General features: G+C 52.5%; 1 protein-coding gene across 2 annotated transcripts in view; it reads left to right on the top strand.

Moving 5' to 3' along the window:
- Positions 1–10,067: 10,067 nt before the first annotated feature.
- The window catches only part of RAI1 (retinoic acid induced 1), a 120,076-nt gene continuing 106,169 nt past the window's right edge, over positions 10,068–23,974 (top strand). For both annotated transcript variants that reach the window (XM_087701729.1, XM_087701728.1), the window contains exon 1: positions 10,068–10,212. The gene's annotated coding sequence lies outside the window, so the exon portion shown is untranslated. The remainder of the gene's footprint in view (positions 10,213–23,974) is intronic.

Below are 23,974 nucleotides of genomic sequence, written 5' to 3'. Positions count from 1 at the left end.
AGGAGAACTAGGTTATTATAAGGTATGGAATGAAGGCTATAAATGGTTAGAGGACAGGTGTAAAGCTTAAGGAAAGATTAAAGAGCCAAGGTGGCGCAGTGGTTAAATGCAGCACTGCAGGCTACTGCTAGATCAGCAGGTCAGCGGTTCAAATCTCACCGGCTCAGGGTTGACTCAGCCTTCCATCCTTCCGAGGTGGGTAAAATGAGGACCCAGATTGTTGGGGGCAATATGCTGACTCTCTGTAAACCGCTTAGAGAGGCCTGAAAGGCCTATGAAGCGGTATATAAGTCTACTGCTATTGCTATTGCTAAACGAAGAAGATGCAGGAGTTAGAAATTAGTAATAAATATGTATCAATGGAAACGACATCCAATGAATGACTGTAACTCAAGAAATGAATCTATTTCTATGTATAAAAACACTGGAATTACCTGTAAAGAGAATGGCATATAGGGGAGGGGGAGGGGAATGCCCATATAATGGATGTATACTGAATATGGAAATGTTGTATATTGGGCTTGACGAGGGGTGTTAGATTTTAATGTAATGTGATTGCACATGTATACTGTCTTCTCTTATTTTTTCTTTAAAACTAAGATATTTTAAGTATATTGATATGGAAGCATAAATACCATCAACATAGAATGGAGTTTGCTCAGAAGCTGAAATACACCAATGAGAGGAAGAGTGGGAAACAGAGGAGAGAAGAAAGACGGGAAGAGAGGGATAGGAGAGAGGGTAAGGGGGGAAGATGAGGAGGATAAGGAGGAGTGGAATGAAGAGAGAGGAGAAGGAGAAAGGAAGGGGAAGTAGAGAAGAAAAGGATGGAGGGACGAAAGGAGGTAGAAGAGTGGGAAGCAGAGGAGAGAAGAAAGATGGGAAGAGAGGGATAGGAGAGAGGGTAAGGGGGGAAGATGAGGAGGATAAGGAGGAGTGGAATGAAGAGAGGAGAAGGAGAAAGGAAGGGGAAGTAGAGTAGAAAAGGATGATGGAGGGAAGAAAGGAGGTAGGAGAGAGGCAGAAGAAAGAGGTGTATGGAGAGCAGAAGAGCCAATAGTGGGTTTTTATCTTTCTGGGCGTTGATGACAAGAGGAACTGATGTAATTACTACTTAATACAATAGGATATTGGCTATGTAATAGTATACATGTGATTATATGTTATGAAAATGGAAAATAAAAAAGTATATTTCTGAAAAAAAAAGGAAATGTTGCATAGAAGGAAACTATTAACGTTGTTTCTTTTTTGTTTTGTTTTTTTTAAAATGTGTAATAAACATTATTTAACACAAAATTGAATCCCACCACTGCAGGGCTGATATAGTGCATGAACACAGGATGAGTGGTAGTGCAGGTGAACCTGATTTTACCCTTTTTATCACTGTTGGGAAGTGAATCACACACACACACACACACACACACACACACACACACACCTAGATAACCTGCACAGGCCCAACGAGTCCCACCATCTCTGCTTCTTTGCCTTCATCGTTCAGGAAATGGCTCCCCTCCTCCTCATGGCCTCCTCCGGCCAGCTCTGGAAGGAGAGACGGCCTGGTTTCTGCCTCCAGCCCCCTTTCCCTGCTCTCATTTCCTGCTCGTTCCAGCTGAAGCCTCAGCCCCCCCCCTTTGCCCTTGGCTCCCACGCGCCCGGATTCTGCTCCAAAGCCTAACCTCGGCTGCCCTCTAGCGCTCCACAAACGCACTCCAGTCCAGAGCCTGAAGCCCACGGGTGGAATAACAGAATAACAGGGTTGGGAGGGGTAATAGCAATAGCAGTAGACTTATATACCGCTTCATAGGCCTTTCAGGCCTCTCTAAGCGGTTTACAGAGAGTCAGCATATTGCCCCCAACAATCTGGGTCCTTATTTCACCCACCTCGGAAGGATGGAAGGCTGAGTCAACCTTTGAGCCAGTGAGATTAGAACCGCTGACCTGCTGATCTAGCAGTAGCCTGCAGTGCTGCATTTAACCACTGCGCCACCTTGGCTCCTTGGGTCTTGGAGGTCTTCTAGTCCACCACCAGCCCTGCTCGAGCGGGAGATATTATCCCATTGTGGACAAAGAGGCGTTCAATCTCTTCTTGAAAACCTCCAGCGATGGAGCATTCGCAACTTCTGGAGGCAACTTCTGTTCCGCTGGTTAATTGTTCTCATTGTCAGGAAATTCCTCCTTAGTTCTAGACTGCTTCTCTCCTTGATTAATTTCCACCCATTGCTGCTGCTTCTACCCTCAGGTGCTTTGGAGAATAGTTTGACTCCCTCTTCTTTGGGGCAACCCCTCAAAGACTGGAATACTGCTATCATGTCACCCCTAGTTCTTTCTTCTTCTCCTCCTCCTCCTTCTCCTTCTTCTTCTTCTCCTCCTCCTCCTCCTTCTCCTTCTTCTTCTTCTTCTTCTCCTTCTCCTTCTTCTCCTCCTTCTCCTTCTCCTTCTTCTTCTTCTTCTCCTCCACCTTCTCCTTCTCCTCCTCCTCCTTCTTCTTCTTCTCCTCCTCCTCCTTCTTCTCCTTCTTCTTCTCCTTCTTCTTCTTCTTCTCCTCCTCCTCCTCCTTCTCCTTCTCCTTCTTCTCCTCCTTCTCCTTCTCCTTCTCCTTCTCCTTCTCCTTCTCCTTCTTCTTCTTCTTCTCCTCCTTCTCCTTCTCCTTCTTTTCTCTCTCTCTCTCTCCTTTTTTCCTTTCTCTCTCTCTCCTTCTTTCTCAACCTCTTCCTCTCTTCTCTTCCATGTTTTCCTCATCCTCAAGAAGAGGTATCTTGAGTCATTTGTGATGAGGGCCAGCCCATCGATTCACCCACTTGTGGGTCATATTCAGACCGCTGGGACTACAACTCCCAGCACCCCTCAAACCCCAAGGGCATCGGATTGGCAGAGCCAAGCTAAAGCTCCACTGACCCATTAACAGGTTAACTTGGTTAACTCTGCTTGCCTTCCTCCCCTCCCCCTCTAATCCATTAAGGTCCTTAAGTGACGGCTAATAAAATGTAATTGTGTTTTAAAATAATTCAATACATTACACTAATTTATCCCAATTAAGCTTCAGCAACTTGGTGCAGATCGACTTCATGCAGGAGTGGGGGAACTCTCTCTTCCACTATTTTTTCCAAGTGATTGACAGTGGGGGAGGGAGGGAGGGCCACCGCCCTTATTTTTTATATGGCCCCCTTAGCTATTGTTCTTAAAGGAATCTAGTAGGGCAGAAGGTGAATGGGGGAATCCAGATATGAGATCTGTAGCATTTGCAAAGACTGGACAGTCCTTTGTCCAGAATGGGGTAGGGTCTCCTGCTTGAGCAGTGGGTTGGACTGGAAGACCTCCAAGAAGAGCAACCAAGAGGATTAGGGGACTGGAGGATAAAACATACGATGGACGGTTGCAGGAGCTGGGCCTGGCTAGTCTATAGCAATAGCAATAGCAGTTAGACTTATATACCGCTTCATAGGGCTTTCAGCCCTCTCTAAGCGGTTTACAGAGTCAGCATATTGCCCCCAACAACAATCCGGGTCCTCATTTCACCCACCTTGGAAGGATGGAAGGCTGAGTCAACCCTGAGCCGGTGAGATTTGAACAGCTGAACTGCCGAACCAGCAGTCAGCTGAAGTAGCCTGCAGTACTGCACTCTAACCACTGCGCCACCTCATCACCTTCTAGGGAAGAGAAGGGCCAGGGGAGACAGGAGAGCAGCCTTCCAATATTTGAGGGGGCTGCCACAGAGAGGAGGAGGGGGTCTAGCTATTCTCCAAAGCACCAGCCTTTCCTCCACTAAGCAGGGCGGTTGTTTGTGTGAGTTACAGCAACCCATTTTGTGAAATTTAGTGCTGTGGTTGTTGAGTGATTGCTGCTGTTGTTAAGCAGACCCCCCTGGTGATGTCGGTTGTCAGTTGCAAATCTGGAGCAGGCGACCCAGGGATGGGGCCACTCTCGTAAATCCTTGCTGGTGGCCAAGAAGCCAAGTCACTTTTTCAGGGCCATTGTAACTTCTGATTGCTAAACTAATGGTTGCAATCCTAGAAGGACCAGCAGTGAAGGGAGCAGGTTGCCTGGTCTTTGAGGGGCTTCCCCAGAGAGGAGGAAGGGGGTCAACCTGTTTTCCAAAGCCCCTGAAGGCCAGACAAGGAATAATGGATGGAAACTGAAGAAGGAGAGATTCAACCTGGAAATACGTAAGGAGGAACTTTCTGACAGTGAGAACCATCAACTGATGGAACAGAAGTTGCCTTCAGAAGTTGTGGGAGCTTCATCATTGGAGGCTTTCAAGAAGAGATTGGACTGCCATTTGTTGGAGATGGTGTAGGGTCTCCTGCTTGGGCGGGGGGGAGGGGGTTGGACTGGATGGCCTACAGGGTCCCTTCCAACTCTGATAATCTGAATTAGTTTCTCCCAACCCTGTTATTCTATTACTTTATTAATGGCCCTCCCTATTTACGTCACGTTGGTCCGTTACCTGTGACCAAGTAGAACCATGGTCAAACTGGTGGCTGGTTGGACATGTAGTTCTAACCCCTTTGGAGCCCAACAAGTGAGAGGAGGTTGACCTTGGCAGATTCTTCAACCTACCAGGGTGTTTCACCTCCAGAGCAAATTTATCTCCGGGTTGCCTCCTGGTGCTTCATCTCCACCCCATCAATGTTTCATCTCCACTAGACCGATTAGATCCCACAGATTAGGCCTCCTCCGAATTCCATCCGCCGGCCAGTGTCGACTGGCGATTACCAGGAGGAGGGGGAGGAGGCCTTCTCTGTGGCTGCTCTGACCCTCTGGAACGAACTCCCCGTGAGATTCGAACCCTCACCACCCTCCAGGCCTTCCGCAAAGCCCTTAAAACCTGGCTGTTCCGACAGGCCTGGGGCTAAAGAGCTGTTGCCCCCGTCTCGAATGGTATGACTGTGGTGTGTTTTAAATTATGCATTGTTATGTGTCATTTTTTAATTTTTTGTCTGTATCCCCCTTTCCCTGGTTTGAGTTGTGAGCCGCCCTGAGTCCCTTCGGGGGGAAAGGACGGCATATAAATATAATAAACAACAACAACAACAATCTCCAAGGTTGCTCGGCAGAACCTCAAAGTCCTCTTTTCAAAATCCTCTTTTCAGAGTTCCAAACACTTCTCTGTCTCTTTCCTGAATCTGGTCACGGAGAGGAATCCTGGATATTCCCCTGCTGTCCTCTTCCTGACTCTCACCACCTAAAAAAGAGCTGTCCACCTTGGAAACTTCAAGACTTGTGGACTTCAACTCCCAGAACTCCTCCGACAGCAGAGCAGCAGAGCTGGCTGGGGAATTCTGGGAGCTGAAGTCCACGAGTCTCGAAGTTGCGAGGTTTAAGACCGCCCTGTGCTGAAGGCAGGCTGTGGGTGATTGGCAGATTGGACCAAGTTCTCACCCGCTGGTTGGGCTTGGGCTACCACGAAGGCATGAAGCCTGTGGCTTTGTATGTTTCCATGAATGTGACACTTCACGGCTATTCCTGTTCAGAGTAACAGTCTCCTCTTCTCGTGCTTCGTTTGGCAGATCTGACCCACAGCCTTCGGTGGAGAAATTGTGCCAACGCTGGCATTCATGTGGCTTTGGAGGGCACGGAGCAGCCACAAAACCTCTTTCTGAGCCTCGACGTTGCCGTGTCCTGAGCATCTTTAAGCGGAGGTAGCCCAGAAGAAGAACTGCGTGTCCAGTTCCGAGGCCTACCTATGCCCAGCTCTTTCTCGGCCCCACAGCTGCTTTTTTTGGGTGGGGGGAGCAGTTGCAAAGATGGGAGAGGAGATCAGGAGGAGGAGGCGTCGGCCTCTGCGGCTTGGCGCAAGACTAGCCCTCCCTTTTTCCCCCGCTTCACTTATCAGGCACGGCTTAGCCGACCGAAAGCATGGGGCGGAAAGTGTTTTATCTCCTTGGCCAAACCACAGCATCCCTAAAGCGGTTCTGATTTGCTGTTACTATGGCGACACGGCTGGGTTTATCAGGGCTGAATTTGTAGTTGTTTAAGTGCTGAGCAAAAGGGATGTAGGAGGGACTGGCTCCCAGCAGTTGCCGGGGAAGGGAAGAGAGCCAGCTTCTCTCACAAAACCCTGCGCTGGCCTCGGCCCCAAAGGATGCCTAGGAAGCCCCCCCCCTGCCCCCAAAATACCATAAGAACAAAGGGGGCTAGGAATGGGGGACCCAGAGAGCTGAGGAGCGTCAGAGGACTGAGGATCAGATTCAGAAAGGCTGTACTAATGAGATACTCCGACTCCAGAAGTCACTCCTTGAGGTCTTTGGCTGTTGATTTTCCCTGCCTTTTAATCTTCAGGGCAGAGTATCCAGGTGAGCGAGGAGGAAAAGCTGCGTAAAGCTGAAGAGCAAAATGAGGCACGGTGGAATGACAGAATAACAGGATTGGGAGGGACCTTGGAGGTCTTCTAGTCCAACCCCTGCTCGGGCAGGAATGGAGAGCAGGAATGGCATTGTCCGAGCAATCAAAAAAGGCTGCCAACATGAGAAAGTTTGATCTCATTGTGGAAGTTTGAAAGAATAGCAATAGCAGTTGGACTTATATACCGCTTCGTAGGGCTTTCAGCCCTCTCTAAGCGGTTTACAGAGTCAGCATATTGCCCCCAACAACAATCCGGGTCCTCATTTTACCCACCTCGGAAGGATGGAAGGCTGAATCAACCCTGAGCCGGTGAGATTTGAACAGCCGAACTGCTGAACTGCAGTCAGCTGAAGTAGCCTGCAATGCTGCATTTAACCACTGCGCCACCTCGGCTCTAGAATTTGATGGAAGGCGGTGAAGAGGGATGCTGGGCAGCTAAGGGGCATCCTGGTACTCCAAGATAGGGGGGGTGGCTGACCCTAGAGGTAGCATTTGCATTTTGTAGCACGAAACTGCACAGAGATGGGGGTGGCTGGGATGGGACAGTGACACAGAAACCGCTCTGCATTTCTTCTGTCAAATCCCAGCCTCTTCATTTCCAGAAAGACCAAGTTTTTAACTATGCACAGAAAGAGGAACAAATACTTTATCATGCTCTAAAATAAGGAACTAACAGTTCAACATCTTTAAAAAAACAACAACTTGTAATCCAGAAACAATAAGCCCAGACAATTGCCAAATGCAAAGGATCGTAGCATTTCATTCAAGTTCTTGGTTTTTTCTCGTTGCAAACTTTGACCACAGAAGATGCAAGAGGAAACTTAATTCTTGCATTCAGATTCCGGGACTAGTTGTATTTAAAAAAAATTAGTTCAGCTTCTATATCAGTTTATTTATTTATTCATTCATTCTTCCGTTCATTCACTTACATGTTGAAATTCATTTTTTTTTAAAAAATCATTTCAGCTTATACAGTATGTCGAAATTTATGAGTTCAGCTTGCAATCTTCTTGGGGTTACTAAAGAGCTGGTGACCAAATCCTTCTTCTTTCAATGGTGTGATGTTCCCGTGGTTCGCCCATGAGGCCAATGTTGAGAAAACACAGGACACAACCTTTCTCGGGATGGAGCGACCCAGATTGGGGGTCTGAGAGCCCCTTTTATTGAGATAGGACAAAGGCAGGAGGAGCAATAGCATGTGGTTAAAAACAGCCTGTAAAAGTACAATTTCTAATCTACTGCTCAGTCTATATATGGTCAAATCCTGGGCGTCAATGGTAGGGCACATCTCAGGATGTTATGTTATGCACTATCAGGATGTTATGGAGTTTGTTTTCTCCTGTGTGATTCAGCATGGCTCTGCATGCCCTAGTATGAACTGGACAATGGGTGACACACACCTACACAAGGAACTATATTACAACACAATGGGCCTCTTTTTCTGGTGTTAAAATCTGCTGAAAAGGGATTTTATTTTTTTGGCCTTCCCCTCCATCCTCTTGCAGAGAAGCTGGGGCATTATCGTCTCCGCAGAATTTGGCAGTGGATCAAATTCCCACAAAAGTTGCTAAAATTGCAGAAAGGCTGTTCATAAATTTCTCCTCCTCCCAGGAACATCTGGCTTGGAGAATCAGGATGACCTCTGGAATCAGCCAATAAATATGTGTTTGGCCTTTGCAAAGGCCAGCAGGAGAAGAGTATCGATACTGATATATGATTCGTCTTGGCAGAAGAATTACGGCATTCGACAGACCGAAACAGAAAAAATCAAAGAGTTTGGGATGTGGTAGAAAGGAAAGGAAAACTTGGACAGTTCAAGGTACTTTTCTCATTTCATTCTGGCCGGAGAACGGCAGAGACCTGGAGAGTGGAAGCAGGACGCCTTGCTCTTCTCTGAACCTGGCTGTTTTCAGACGTTTTATGACCCAACTAGGTAACATCACCAGGGCTAGAGGGGAGAGGGGTTTGTGGAGCGGAGGAAGAGGAAGAAGAGGAGGAGGAGGAGGAGGAAGGAAGGAAGAGGAGGAGGATTATGGGCTCCTTGGTGCTCTCTGAACTTGGCTGTTTTCTTCACATGTTTTAAGACCCAACTAGGTAACATCACCAGGGCTAGAGGGGAGAGGGGTTTGTGGAGCGGAGGAAGAGGAAGAAGAAGAGGAGGAGGAAGGAAGGAAGGAAGAGGAGGATGAGGATTATGGGCTCCTTGGTGCTCTCTGAACTTGGCTGTTTTCAGAAGTTTTATGACCCAACTAGGTAACATCACCAGGGCTAGAAGGGAGAGGGGTTTGTGGAGAGGAGGAGAAGGAGGAGGGGGAGAAAGAGAAAGAAAGAGGAAGAGGAGGAGGACTGTGGGGGTCCTTTGTGTTCTCTGAACTTGTTTTCTTCAGACGTTTCATGACCCAACTAGATAACATCATCCCTGCTAGCAGTGAAGGAAGTTGCCTTGTTCCACCAGCACATCATGTGTGACGTTTGCAGGTGTGATTTTGAGAGCATTGTTATACACCAGAAAAGTAACTCTGGAGGCACAGTGGCGAAATTATTATTATTATTTTACTACCGGTTCTATGGGCGTGGCTTGGTGGGCGTGACAGGGGAAGGGTACTGCAAAATCCCCCTCCCCTCCCCACTCTGGGGCCAGCCAGAGGTGGTATTTGCCGGTTCTCTGGGGGGGGGGAATCCCGCTACCGGTTCTCCAGAACCTGTCAGAACCGTCTGGATTTCACCCCTGCGGGTAGAACTTCCAGGACACCAGATCTCCATGTCAGGCACCAAGCTCGATCTTCTACCCTTGGTTCTCTTTGCTCAGAAGACCCCCTTCCGCAACTTCTTCCCCCTCTCAACCCGGCCAGGAGACCCGAAGACTTGTAGGCGCAAGATCCCCCGTTGAGGGAGGCACCGGGTGTCTTCTGGTTCTCTGCCCCGAAGTTCAGGTAAAGCGGAGAGGAGGTAGCTCAGCCGAGGTACCAGCGCCCCCCCCCTCCCCCGCCTGAAGCCTTTCCCTGCGGGCGGACCAGGCGGGGAACAGGCGGCGCGGCTGCCTCGGGATCCCTTCTCTCCCGCACCCTCCCCAGGCCGCGGGGGACGCTCCCGACCCAGCCTACTTTCTGCAAGGCCGCCGGCTGGGGGCGCACCCCCCCCTCCCTGGACTGGCACCGATCCCGGGATGGGGGAGCTGGACGGCTGGGGCGATCCTCGGGGCAGTCGGAGCAGCTCCGAGGCGGGTTTGGGACGAGGGGGCGGCGGAGGAGGAGGAGGAGGAAGAGGAGGAGGGCGCCCAGTCCCCACCTCCTCCCGGTCGGGGCGGGGAGCGGACCCCCCCGCCCCGCCCCCACCCGCTCCGTGGCGCTCCATCAGGGGGCGCTGTTGGGCTTGGCAGAGGCGCGGCTTTCCCGGGGGAAGCCCCAGCGCGTCTCCGGCCGCCGCCGCCGCCGCCTCCCGTGATGCCCCCCAACTTTTCCGCCGGCCCCCGCCCCGCCCGCCCGCGCTAAGCTCCGGCTGGCTCCGCTCCGCCGGCGGCCAGACGAGGATGGGCAGCAGCAGCAGCAGCAGGCAGGGCCGAGGCGGAGAGGGAGCCGCGGGGGCGGAAGGCGCAGGGCGGGGGCGCCGCCGTCGGTAACCCGCCGCTCAGCCGCCTCGCTCGCCTCCCGCTGCAGCCGCTGCTCCCGCGCCTCCGCCGCCCTCGCCCGCCTCGCCGGACAGCGCCCCGAGCCAACCGAGCGCGCGCCCGCTGGATGGGCCCGGCGGCTCCGGCCACGGATGTCGGCTGGTGCTGCTGCTGTTGCGGCGCTGGCGGCGGCGGCGCCCGGCTCCCGGTCCTCGCTAAGCGGCGCGTCGGCCCAGCGCTGAAGGCGGAGAAGGAGGCAGGTAAGGCAGGCGCGGGACCCGACGGGGCTCTTGGGGGGGAGGGGGCTGCAGGCGGGGCGGGGGCGCCGGAGAACAAAGGAGGCGAAGCGCCCGGGAGGCGGAGGGAGCGGCGGTCTGAAACAGGGCTGGGCGGATGGAGCGGGGGAGGGGGGGGGGCTTGGCAGAAGGACTCCCAGCCCCATCATCCCCGGCCGAGCGGAGCCGCGATCGCCTTAGGGAAGGCTGGGAGACGCAGCGAGGACGGCCGGGGTGGTGTGGAAGCAGCCCCTCCTCTCTCCCCCCGCAGCCTCCGCCGCTTCTTCCCTCTACTTGGGCCACTGGCCAAGCGCCCCCCGCCCGCCCCCTGCCACCTCTGGGGGCCTCGGAGGGGTTTCCTCTCTCCGGCTCTACCTGCCGGGCGAGCTCCGCCTTTGGAAGCGCCGGCAGGCGAGCCAGGCAGGCCCGGAGGCTTTGGGGCAGGGCGGGGGTTCCTCCTCTTCCTCCCCTCGCCCCCCCCCAAAAAGCGAAAGGAAGCCCGGGCATCTCGGGGGCGGCTGTGCCGGTCCAGGAAGGCGGAGGATTCCGGTCGGTTGTGGCTGCTGCTCGGGCGAGCGTGGTGGGATCAAAGGCTTTTCCTCCGGGGCGCCGCCCCCGCGCTGCTCCAGAGCCGCCCCCGCGCTCCTCCGGAGCCGGAGGGCAGCCAAAGCCGCGGCTGATTCCTGTCCGGTCCGGGCTGGCCTCGCCTCGCTCCCGGGGGACTGACTCTGCTTTACATCCTCCCGGGCGGGGCCAGGGCTCAGGGAAGATCTGGCCCCCATTGGGGCGCGGGGGGGGGGGCGCAGAACTTCCCTCCTCGCCTTTGAAGATTATTCTTCCTTCGCTTTCCCCGAAGGGTGTTAACAGATTAACAAAGTTGGAAGGGACCTTGCAGGTCATCTAGTCCAACCCCCTGCCCAAGCAGGAGGAGACCCTACATCTGCCTCTACCTAGGATCAAACTCACAAACCTCCTGATTGTGAAGCCAGAGCTCCACTTCTAGGCCACAGAACGGGGAAGCTCTCCCTCGGGGGAGGGGGTGGTGGTGGGCGGGGATCTTTTTAAACGAGCTTCTTTCCATCCTTGAGGTCGAAGGAAGGGGGAGGCAGGGAAGACCCCCCCACAACTGGGTGTATGTAATTTGGCCACAGTTTAGGAACCTCCCTCTCACACCAGTTAAGTCCCATCCTGCAGAGAGCAAGTCTGGGCCAGGAATAGGTTGCCTTGATGAAGGTTGGTCCTCTGGTAGGTTGAGAGACCCTTGGAGAAACCTTGAAAGTTTGGTGTTTTCATCGAGGGCATCACACCTGTTTTGTTATCCTGGCTCTTTAGCTCTCAAACGTCTTTCTTGGTGGGGTTGCCCAGCCTAGATTTCTCTGATTGATGTCTGCCTCTGTTCCAAGCCCACTTTGCATGGGGAAAGATGGTGGCCTCGGACCTCCAAATACGGTGGAACATGGTTCTTCTATGGAACAGGCCGTCCTGGTTTAGATGGCCGAATGATTTGATGTAAGATAAAAACAGTGAGAAGAGAATGGTAGGAAAAGTTATCGGGGAGGTAAACTGTGATGCTAAGAAGCACTTTCGTTTGAGATCCTGGACCTGGTTTTTCACCTGAATCCAGGTGTTCAAATGCTCCCCAAGGAATGGGGTTTTTTATGAGTTCAAAAGAGGAAATTCCAATCCAGATGGTGAAGAATGAGGGTAACTGGATTTAATTCATTCTTGTTCCTCTTAGAGTCAATTAACTCATGTTTTTTTCTCTTGACCTGTCCATTATTTTATTTTTTTGCCCTGTTCACTTCTTCACCTTCTGGTTTACCTGTCTGGGGCGAAACTTTGTCCTCACCCCATTTGTAATCCACACAGAGATGAAATCGTAGCATTGTGGGGGCTTGGAAGGGACCTTGGAGGTCTTCTAGTCCAACCCCCTGGAAAATGAATGTCTTGGTTTGAAAAAGTGCCTTTCCACGTTAGATGCATGTGTGTTTATAGCTTTTTGACACTCCTATACTAGTTTGTAGAGCTGAACTGTTCTGAATTATCGCAGACTAACCAAGGATAAGGGACGCGGTGGCTCACCGGCTAAGACGCTGAGCTTGTCGATCAGAAAAGTCAGCAGTTCGGTGGTTCAAATCCCTAGCGCCGCGTAACGGAGTGAGCTCCTGTTATTTGTCCCAGCTTCTGCCAACCTAGCAGTTTGAAAGCACATAAAAATGCAAGTAGAAAAATAGGAACCACCTTTGGTGGGAAGGGAACAGCCTTGAGTGTTTAATCATTCTGGCCACATGGCCACGGAGACGTCTTCGGACAACGCTGGCTCTTTGGCTTTGAAATGGAGATGAGCACTGCCCCCTAGAGTCAGGAACAACTAGCACATCTGTGCGAGGGGAACCTTTACCTTTAACCAAGGATTAGACCTCCGCTGGTCTAAGGTAGCCTCCAAACCTTCTTCCCCACTGTTGCCATCTTATAATTCTAACGTGTTGATTTCTTTTCTTTTTTAATATACTTTTTTTATTTTCCACTTTCATAACATATAATCACATGTATACTATTACATAGCCAATATCCTATTGCAGTGGTTCCCAAACTTGGCAACTTTAAGACTTGTGGATTTCAACTCCCAGAATTCTCCAGCCAGCAGAGTCTTAAATTTGCCAAGTTTGGGAACCCACTGTCCTATTGTATTAAGTAGTAATTACATCACTTCCTCTTGTCATCAACGCCCAGAAAGATAAAAACCCATTATTAGCTCTTCTGCTCTCCATACACCTCTTTCTTCTACCTCTCTCCTACCTCCTTTCTTCCCTCCATCATCCTTTCCTACTCCCCCTTCCTTTCTCCTTCTCCTCTCTCTTCATTCCACTCCTCCTTATCCTCCTCATCTTCCCCCCTTCACCCTCTCTCCTATCCATCTCTTCCTATCTTTCTTCTCTCCTCTGTTTCCCACTCTTCTACATCCTTTCTTCCCTCCATCATCCTTTCCTGCTCTACTTTCCCTTCCTTTCTCCTTCTCCTCTCTCTTCATTCCACTCCTCCTTATCCTCCTCATCTTCCCCCCTTACTCTCTCTCCTATCCCCCTCTTCCTATCTTTCTTCTCTATTTCCCACTCTTCCTCTCATTGGTGTATTTCAGCTTCTGAGCAAACTCCCTTCTATGTTGATGGTATTTATGCTTCCATATCAATATACTTAACATATCTTAGTTTTAAAGAAAAATAAGAGAAGACAGTATACATGTGCAATCATATTACATTAAAATCTAACACCCCTCGTCAAGCCTAACATGTGTTGATTTCCGATGTATTAATCTGACTTTGAGTCCCAGCTTGTAGTGAGGGAAGCATCTTCCTAACTTTATCCATAAAGTTTTCAGAACAGGCAAGTTTAAAGAGAAAAGAGCAGTTTGCACCCAGACGCAAAGTTGTTTACAATAAACATCTGCTTTTAGCCAGTAAAACCAAGTGTGTTACGGGGAGTCCTTGGCATACCATCACACAATGGTGCCCACAATTTCTGTTCCTAAGTGAAACGTTGTTTAATTAAATGTCACCCCAATTTACAACCACAGTTGTTAAGTGAATCGCTGCACTTGTTATAAGATAGTAACACGCTGGTTAAGTGAATCTGGACCTTGCTGGCTGCAACAGTCGTCAGTGTGAAAAACGTAAAAGTCCCTCTTGAATGGCCACTAGAGGAACGGTTGTAAGCCAAGGATTTGTGCCTACAGAGCGTATTCGTGCTTCCTTGGTGTTGTGGAATTACCACAGGCGTTCATTCGTCCAGGGGAGTTGAATTACTTTTGTCTCTTGGTCTCTTCTGTGGCGGCGGTTGTGTTTTGTTTTACGACGAGACCCGGGATGGTTCATGCTTCTGTTCCAATGCATGGAAGGATTTGCAGCCTGGTTTAGCAGCCGTTTTGAGTGGCGGCCTCGCGCATGATGGGTTTGAGGGTAGCAAATCTGGCTTCGTCTTCACCCTGCACGCCTTTTTATCGGCGGGCGTTTTTCTATTCTACGATGAGGCGAAATTGGGGTGGAATTGTTGGTGAAAACACAAGTCAATCGGCAGGAGGTTTTGTTTCCCCGAATGCTGCAAAAAAAAAATATTGAAAAGACGAGAATGCCGTGTTGAGGTTTGTTACGAGACTGGTGAAAATCTCTCGGTCTGGTCTAATTATTTTAAACAGCCTGGCAAACATCCGTTTTTCCTCTGGCAGAGGGGCAGGAAATGGGTTGTGATTGTCCAGCTGCCTGCGGTGGGGCTCTTGTCTGCTTTTGGCAAGGATCTGTTTTCAAGAACCTTCCAAAGTCCTCGAAACAGAAGCTTCAGGAAACTTCTGGACTGGCCTAAGATATTTTATTACCCTGAGTGAAGGGTCCTTTTTTTGGCCCTTCCCCTCCTTTCCCCCCCCCTCTAGTTTTGAGCGAATGTTTCTTCTGGACAATGTTTTCCACCATAGCTGTGCCCTCCGAATCTCGAAATCATTGTCTTTTCCCCCAAGGGATGGGTAGAGTGCTTTTTTTAAATACAAAAATTGGCATCCTTCAACAAAAGGGATGAATCATTGCCGCCTCCTGCTGAAATTCAACGGTAGGTGCCAAGATGGGTGACCCTTCCTCCCCACTCTCCTTTTCTAAAGGTGGTTTTGTTGAGGTTCCTCAGAGGGAGACTCCTTGGAGAATCCAGATAGTCATCTGGCAAGGACAACGGGTGGAGAGAGAGACCTGAACAGCTAAGACTACAAGTCCCAGCAGGCAGTGTGGGCTCTGGAGTCCAACATCTGTCCGCGGTGCTGAACTCAAAATGACCCGGGGCCTCCTGGGAGTTGTAGTCTTCTCCACGTGGGGCCTCCTCAGGAAGGTGGCGAGGGTTTCTTCAGAGTTCCTACGGAGAAGGTGCTAGAGGACCCCATGAGCCAAGGTGGCGCAGTGGTTAAATGCAGCACTGCAGGCTACTGCTAGATCAGCAGTTCAGCGGTTCAAATCTCACCGGCTCAAAGGTTGACTCAGCCTTCCATCCTTCTGAGGTGGGTAAAATGAGGACCCAGATTGTTGTTGGGGGCAATATGCTGACTCTGTAAACCGCTTAGAGAGGGCTGAAAGCCCTATGAAGCGGTATATAAGTCTACTGCTATTGCTATCTGGGGGGGGGGGGTGTTGGGAGCCCCGGGGTCCCTCTGGCCCCGTCTGGGTTGCTGAAGGGTAGCCTTCTGCCCCGTTTGCAAGGTGACTCACCCCCCCCACGGGACCCACCAGCTCAGAAGACGCTCCACAAAGCTTTGGAGATCTGAGCAGAGGCTTATGAAAGAGTAACGCTCCCCCCCTTTTTTCTTCTGAAACCCCCTTCTCTGCGCAGCGAACCACCGCTGGGAAAGGACAACAGGGAGAGAGCAGAGAAGCTTTCTCTCTCCTTTTTTTTAATAATTAAAAGGAAGCGGAGGAGGAGGAGGAGGGCTTTATTATCCCTTTGAGATGAGCAAAGGAGGCTTGAAACCCACACCATGGAATGGCAATGAAGGAAGACATCTGTTGCTTTCTCTTTTCATCCATCCATCCATCCATCCATCCACCCATCCCTCGGCAAAATTAATTGAATACAATTTTGGGGGGGAGGGGGGTCTTTCGTGCCAGGCTTCTGGAGGAGTAGGCCATCGATTGTCCTCCAGGAGAAGGTCTCCAGAACCAGGAGGGGTTTCTCAGGAGGCTTCCGATGAAAGAGGATGAGGCCCGTGTCCCAGTAAAGAGTTTGGTGTTGAGAAGTTTTGGACACCTGGAATCGGGGGGTGCTGGGTATCACTGCTGAACATTTCCTGGTTTTCCGAGGTCCCCTTGAGCCCCAACCTCCTTGATTTATGACCACAATTGAGCCCAACATTATTGCCGCTAAGTGAAACGTTTGTTACGTGACTTTTGCCCCCACCTTCCTTGTCAAAGTTGTTCTTCATTTAGTCACATGGTTGTTCAGTGGATCCGTTTTTCCCCATGGCCGTCTTCCAAGATCTCAGGGGCTGCCCCAAAGAAGAGGGAGTCAAGCTATTCTCCAAGGGACCTGAGGGCAGGACAAGAAGCAATGGGTGGAAACTAATCAAGGAGAGAAGCAACTTAGAACCAAGGAGAAATTTCCTGACAGTGAGAACAATTAAATCAGGGGAACAGAATTTGCCTCCAGAAGTTGTGAATGCCCCAATACTGGAAGTCTTTAAGAAGATGTTGGATAGCCATTTATCTGGAACGGTGTAGGGTTTCCTGCCTGAGCAAGGGGTTGGACTAGAAGACCTCCAAGGTCCCTTCCAACTCTTCTATTGTATTATTGTATGGCCGTTGCTGGGCAGAAGGTCGCAAAAGGAGGATCACGGGACCCCAACCATCGTAAATATGAACCAGTTGCCAAGTATCTGAATTTTGATCACGCAACTCCAAGGAGGCCGCAGTGGTCATAAGGGTGAAAAATGGCCGTAGGTCCCTTTTTTTCAGTCCGCTGTAACTTTGGACGGCCGCTAAATGAACAGGGCTACCTGTCATGGATCCACCACCCTTTTAATTTCTCCTGGTTTCTAAGACTGGGCTGAAAACGGTGAGCTAATTTTGAATGCCAAATGAAAACAGAAAGATAGAAAAATGGCTGCCGTGGAAACATTCACCCCAAATTTGTGAGCCGTTGTCATCTCCTCGAACCCGAGTCCCTTCACCGTCGTCTTGCTGGAGGAGGTAGAACTGCCTGGAAGGTTCTCAAGGGATGAGATACCTTCACGCAGGTATTTGGGGATCCCCGAATGGTATATATAAGCTACTCCTCTTTGTTGTTGAACATGGACTAGAGCAGTGTTTCTCAACCTTCTCAACCTGTGCTGGCTGGGGGATTCTGGGAGTTTCTCAACCTTCTCAACCTGTGCTGGCTGGGGGATTCTGGGAAGTCCACAGGACTTCAAGTCGTCAAGGTTGAGAAACACTGGACTAGAGGAAGGCGATCTGGAGAAATCGTGGTGCGTTTCGTGGCCGTTGGAGATCCATAGGAAAGTCTCCCTTGAGTCCGGGAGGTTCAACACTCCCGAGGACTTCATGGACTCCGTGGCTGTTTTTCTTGGCCGGAAGTGGCTTTGTCATGTCTTCCCAGTAGAGTCAATCCTCTTGACTTGCATCCCAGAGAAGGCTTCAGGTCCACCATCCATGATGGACACCATCTCGACTTTTTTTTCTGGCCATATTCTGTAGGGCTCCCCAAAAGGTTGCATGTAGGTGTCCCACCTCTGGTGCGCCTAGAGGTCTTTTTGGGGAGGGGGGTCTTCTATTACTTGAGTTTTTCCAAGCTGGAGACTTGGGAGATGGATGGGCTTCTACGCCTGCTCCTTCCTCTGCGAGGCTGCTTCAATCTTCAGCTTTGAGGAAGCTCTTAATTCTACGTGGTTCCTTCCCAAGACAAGCAAGGAAGAGAGGAAGGAAGGTGGGTGGGGAGACTAGCAAGGGGGTCTGTCTTTAACCCCCCCCCCACCTGGGATGGCAGCCTAGAGCAGTGATGGCAAACATTTTCGGCACCCAGTGCCCAAACTGGAACCCTCCAGAAACCAGATGACCAGCTGCCGATGTGCACATGCCGGATTTTTGGGCCATTTTTCGGCTGTTTTTTTGGGGGGGGCATATTTGGCTGTATTTAGCCAGTTTTTCCCCCCTGTTTTCTGGCTGTTTTCCAGGCCGTTTTGGGGCTGTTTTGGGGCCAAAACACAGCCTGAAAATAGCCGAAAAATGGCCTGAAAACGGCCCTTGTTTTGGCTATTTTTGGGGCCATTTTCTGGCACTCCAGCGCCCGCCAAGACCATATGCTCCGGAAACTAGAAGATCAGCTGGTGACGGCACGTGTGGCCACCGAGAAGGCTCTGTGTGCCACCTCTGGCACAGGTGCCACCGGTTCACCCTCTCAGGCCTAGAGGCTTCCTTTGGACTCTGAAAAGGCAGATCAGAAGGGAAAGAAAAGGGGGCATTTGGAGGGGTGGGTGGTGCCAGCCGCACTTCATCCTCTAAGTAGCTGGTGGGAGGAGAAGGAGGAGGAGGAGGAGGAGGAGGAGGAGGAGGAGGAGGAGGAGGAGCAACCCTCCTGGGTTCAGAGATGAAGATTAAATAGAAGGAGCTCTGAGCTGGCTCCAGGCTAAGAGCAGGACGGAGAGAAGGAGAGAATGAAGGAGAGAGAGAGAGAAAAACCCACAGGGAGGAGAAGGTGGAAGCCACCAAGGCACCTTTCGGCCCTTTGCCAGATCCACAAACCCAACACCTCTCGCCAGCCTGAGTCCTTATCTTGGAGAAACAGAACCAATCAGCCTGCAGGAAGACTCGGCGGAGAAGCAGGGGGGGTGCGGTGGGAAGAGCCATCCCTTTGACTCACAAAGAAACAACAACAACAACAAATTCCCCCGTTCGGGTTTTTCTATTTTTGAAAAGCACAAAATGCAGACACAAAATTAAAAAGGCAGCAGCTGCCCCACTGGCACTTGGCTCCCCCTGGCACCTTGCTCCTCCTCCCGCCTTGTGGGGAGGGCATCCCTGGCAATGCCACCCTGGCTCCTGCCACACCGGGGAGGAGTTTGGAGGGCAGGAAATGCTCCCGACGGACCAGCAACTTTGCCTTCTCGGGCTGCGGCCGAGTCAACCCTCCCCCGAAGCCGTGTTTGGGGTGAATGCTGTGGGCTGAGACCCCCCCCCCCGCTTTGCCCCCCTTCTGGTCCCCGTCAAAGCTCTGGACGCCTTCCAGCCTCCCTTTCCGATTCGGAGGATGGCACACTTCTGGCAAAGTGGCGAAGGACCAGGCAGCCAGGCTGAATGTGCACTGCTGCCGCCGGTTTTCTCGCCGTCCAAATGTATGTTCTGTCGGCTGGCAGGCGAAGTGGGGAGAAGGTTTTGTTTTTTCCTGAATCCCAAGCTGCTGGATTACATTCACACGATCCTTTTCTTCCTCCTTTGCCTTCTTTCGGCGATTCTTCTTGCGGATCCCGAGAGAGCCAGCCCCGGAATCCCCCAGCCAAATGGAGCTCAATTCCCTCTTCTCGAATCTCACCTTCTCCCCCTCGGAGGGCAGCAGGGACCCACCTACCCAGTTCCTGTAAGGAGGCTGAGATCATCGCCTTCCCTGGCACGCTGAGGATGTTTGTCCGGGCCATAACGGATCACGTAGTAACACAGGTGGAACAGCCGGCTGCCTTGACGCTCAGAGGGGTGGGATGCCATCCTGAGGCAGCTAGATTGGGGCAACCGAGAAGATCTGGTTCTAGCTTGGCCTTCTGGATGTCAGGCGCTGTTCTTGGTACCCACCACCACCACCACCGTCCCGGGAAGTTTAGCCCAGTGTTTTTCAACTGGGGCCATTGGAAGACGACGTGTGGATTTTTAACTCCCAGAATCCCCCAGCAAGCAAATAAAGAGCTGAATTATTCTGGCGGAATTGTTCCGTGTCGTTCCTGGGCTTAGCGTGGAGGGAGCTGAAGTCTCCAGGCTTTGGGTCAAGACATCGGCAGCTTCACCTGTGCCCTTTGGGGGTAGCCTGTAGAGATAGGTATCTGCAACATACAAGGGTTGACCATGTCCATGCATGCTAGCTGGGGGATTCTGGGAATTGAAGTCCACCCAACCAGGCTGGGGGATTCTGGGAATTGAAGTCCACCCAACCAGACTGGGGGATTCTGGGAATTGAAGTCCACTCAACCAGGCTGGGGGATTCTAGGAGTTGAAGTCCATTCAACCAGGGGGGGGATTCTGGGAATTGAAGTCCACTCAACCAGGCTGGGGGATTCTGGGGACTGAAGTCCACTCAAGCAGGCTGGGGGATTCTGGGAATTGAAGTCCACTCAAGCAGGCTGGGGGATTCTGGGAATTGAAGTCCACTCAACCAGGCTGGGGGATTCTGGGGACTGAAGTCCACCCAACCAGACTGGGGGATTCTGGGAATTGAAGTCCACTCAAGCAGGCTGGGGGGATTCTGGGAATTGAAGTCCACTCAACCAGGCTGGGGGATTCTAGGAGTTGAAGTCCATTCAACCGGGGGGGGGATTCTGGGAATTGAAGTCCACTCAACCAGGCTGGGGGATTCTGGGGACTGAAGTCTACCCAACCACACTGGGGGATTCTAGGAGTTGAAGTCCATTCAACCAGGCTGGGGGATTCTAGGAACTGAAGACCACTCAACCAGACTGGGGGATTATGGGGACTGAAGCCCACCCAACCAGACTGGGGGATTCTGGGAACTGAAGTCCACCCAACTTAAAATGGCCAAGGTTGAGAAGCAGAGGAAGAGGCCCAGGGTTCATTTGAGAGAGTCCCTACCTGGCTCTTAGCCTCTCAGAAACACCGTCTTCTCCTTTAACAGAGTTGGCAGGGTCCCCGTAGGTCATCTAGCCCAACCCCTTTCAGTGGGACTCTTCAACCTGGGGGCTCTTCCCCCCTCTTCCAAGCCACGCCCCCGTAACTGAGTAGGCGGGTCTTTATCCGTCTTTATGTATTCTTTATTGTTCCCCCCCCTCCCCGACTCCCCCTCTCCCCACCAGGCGCTCCAGAGCTGGTCCCGTGAGAAGGAGCCACACTGCCCGTGTAAACAAAGCTTTTCCGTGGCGGGCGGGAGGGACGGTGCCGGATCTTTCCCGCTGCCTACCGACAGCTTGAGGCGGCTTCTCGTTTGCCCAGTTCCTCCTCGGAGTTGTTCGGCTGCCAGCCTTCTTGGCTGCGGCTCAGGCGCCTCCAGCTAGGCCTGTGCAGGCAGCTTCTGCTGGGGGTGGGGGGTGGTGGACCTTGGCACGGACCCTGGCAGTCGGCAGGGTAGGGAAGGAGGGGGTACGGAGGACAGGGAAGCAGCGGGCAGCCTGGTCGAGCAGGCGGGGCCTCTGGGCATGGGGGCACCCAGAACTGGCAAAGCTTGCTGGATCCTTCCCTTCCAGAAAGGCATATGTGGGCATCTTGGTACCTTCCACGCCTCCTTCATACCTCCGTGGCCGGGCCCTCTTCTTAGAGGCCAGTATGGGGACCTCATCCCAGGCACTGTCCTTCTCTCAAGCCCCCCCCCTCCCTACTTCTGCACCCCCACCCCCCAGTCTCCCCCCTGCTCCCTTCCCTAACCTCAGGGTGTGATCCTTTACCAGCGCTGGCATCCAAGGCCCTCCTCGCCCTCCTTGCAAAGGTGGGGCCCAGGTGTGTCCGGGGGGGGGGGGAGGCTCTCTTCTTCCCCCTCTCCACACCCCTCCCCCCCCAAGCAAGCTGACCTTCCCCCTCCCCACCCCCACCCCGCCATTGGGGAGGTGGGGGCCAGGGCGCCTTGAAATGTGAGCTGCGGCTGACGGTTAATCATCTCCCTTAACAGGTTTATTTGCTCGTTAAACATTTAAGACTTGTTTCGCTTTATCAATTGCAGGGAGGTCCCGGCGCAGAGATTTATGTGGCACGCCACAGCGGGGGGGGGGGGGAGGAGGGGGTTGTTCTGCCTGCCCTGGTTTTGGCTTCCCTGCAAAGGGGAAGAGGGGGGGGGCTTTAGCCCAACCTGGCAAGGCCAGGAGGGAGGGGGGGTATTGCTTGCCCTCTTCCCCCCCCCTTCCGTTCAGTCTCTCTGTTTCTTCGCATCCATTAAAAAAGGGGCCTATTCAGAGCCTTGAGATTGACAAGCACCTGAGCCCCTCCCTGCCTCCCCCTGGCAAACAGCTCCTCTTCCTGCAGGAAGCCCCCCCACCCACCCACCTACTGATGCAGGGTGGGGATAGGTGGCCTTCTTGTGGCCTGCTGGAGTCCGGGAAGAGGGGCGAGCGAGAGGGGGGGTGGTCCTCAAAGAAGCCCCTTCTGTGTCCATCAACATGGTGGCTGGGGGGAATTCTGGGAGTTGAAGTTCAGGCGTGGTGAAAGATGCCACAGTGGAGGAACGATGAGCTGAACCAGGGGTGCCCAACCTTGGCTGCTTTAAGACTTGTGGACTTCAACTCCCAGGATCCCAGACGTCAACTCTCAGAGGTGGACTTCAAGTCCCAGAATTCCCCAGCCAGCCATGCTGGGGTGGGGAATTCTGGGAATTGAAGTCCACAAGTCTTAAAACTGGCCAAGATTGGATGCCCCTGCTTTATGCCCTCTTGTTTCCCCTTTGAGGAAGCAGAGCTGCCCCCAAACCTGCCCTTGGGGATAAGAGCCAGGCCTTGGATGACAAGAACCCTGTTTCCCATAAAAGGGACCCCTCCCCAGAGGGAAGGATGAAAAGGGCTCGTTCTGCTTTCTGAACCCAACCGGGGGGCCTTGCCAAGTTCTGAATCCCTTCCGGAAACACGGTGCAACCGAAGGATTGGCTTCTGCAGATCAGCCTCGGCGTGCATCCTCGTGCAAGAGGGCTTTTTGCATCGCCCCGCCGGCCTCTCTTGGCAAGTCGAGGCTGGTAGGCCTTCAAGAGCTTCCTGCCTAGCACGGTGGGCTGGAGGGCTTGGCAGAGCCACCCAACCCTTGGTCGTTCGCTCCACCCAGACGTGTCTGGATCTGGAGGAATCTGCCTGGCTCTTCTAGATCCCGCTAGAAAGCAAGACCGCCGATGGCAGCGGGAGCACGGCTCTTCCCCGCAGCTGATCTGCTCCGTCTTCTCCAAAGGCTCCCTTCGGAGATCTGGTCCTCCTTTCAGTGTCCTTGACATCCCTCCTGGCTGCCCGGAGGTTGAGGTGTCTCTGGGGTCTTGACCCACAACCCGTGGTGTGCAGCAACGCTTGGCAATCTCGCCATTGACCAGGCACGCCATCCGTAGTCTGCGTCCGGCCATCTGTTTCTTCCCTCGGCTGGCGGGGCGTCTTGTGGGCTGCGCTTTCTTGCCCACGCTGTGGGGAACATCCACCAGGGATGGAGAGCTGAGCCTCCATCAAGGGCCCTCTTCTTTCCAGGGGGCAGCTGTTCCACCTGAGCTTCTTGACTGCTCCTTGGCCTCTGCCATGCCAGCCTTGCAAACCCAGAGCCTTTTCCCGGGCCCGGAGAAAGATGGGTCCCCACCGCCACTCCCTCTTCTCCTTTCCCCAGCAAAGCGAGAGGAGACAACCGAAGGAGAAAACGATCGTTTTTAGCCTTCAAACCAGGAGAGCTGGCAGCTTCCTCTCTAATCACAGCCAGGCACGACAAAGAGGGCCAGCTGTTGCCAGCGATAGAGGTGGAAACGGAGCAGAGTCCCCCCCCCGCTCCCCCCCCGCCCTCCCCAATCCCCAGCACCCCGGCAAAAGTCACCCGATCTGGAGGTAGCAATGCCAGAGAGGAAATGCCAAGAGCTCAAGTTAAAAAAAGAAGAAGCAATTTGCAGCCTTCGTGGCCAGCTCTCCACCTCTCTCTTTCTTTTCTCTCTCTTTCTTTGGCAAGCCATTTCTTTTCCCCAAGGCTGAGCCTTAGCCCCCCTCCCTCTCCTCCTTCCCCTTCGTTTGCCATTGAAACAGCTTACAATGAGACCCTGCTTGCCTGCACGTGTCTCTTCAGATGCTGGCGGCAGTACAATAGGCACAGACCTGCAGAAATGCTACGGCGCTTTGAAAAAATAAATAACACTTCTGGAAAAAAAAAGAGAGCAAAACAAGCCATCCTTGTCTCCCTGAACTGCTGCCTGTTCCTTCCTTTCTTTCTTCCCTCCCCCCCCCACTTTGCAGCCCCCCCCCCGCTGCTGTCCTGGCTAATTATAATTGCACCAAAAAAAAGAAAAAACCCCACAACCGCCTCGAAACAAAAGGCAAAATTGAGAAGCGCAGGCTGGCACCAGCCAGTTGATGGAGGAC

This window comes from Thamnophis sirtalis, unplaced genomic scaffold (genome assembly GCF_051295495.1).
Source record: "Thamnophis sirtalis isolate CommonGarterSnake01/CBP01778 unplaced genomic scaffold, rThaSir2_p1.2 scaffold_14, whole genome shotgun sequence".
Lineage (NCBI taxonomy): Eukaryota > Metazoa > Chordata > Lepidosauria > Squamata > Natricidae > Thamnophis > Thamnophis sirtalis.
This window is presented reverse-complemented; position numbering and strand designations above follow the sequence as displayed.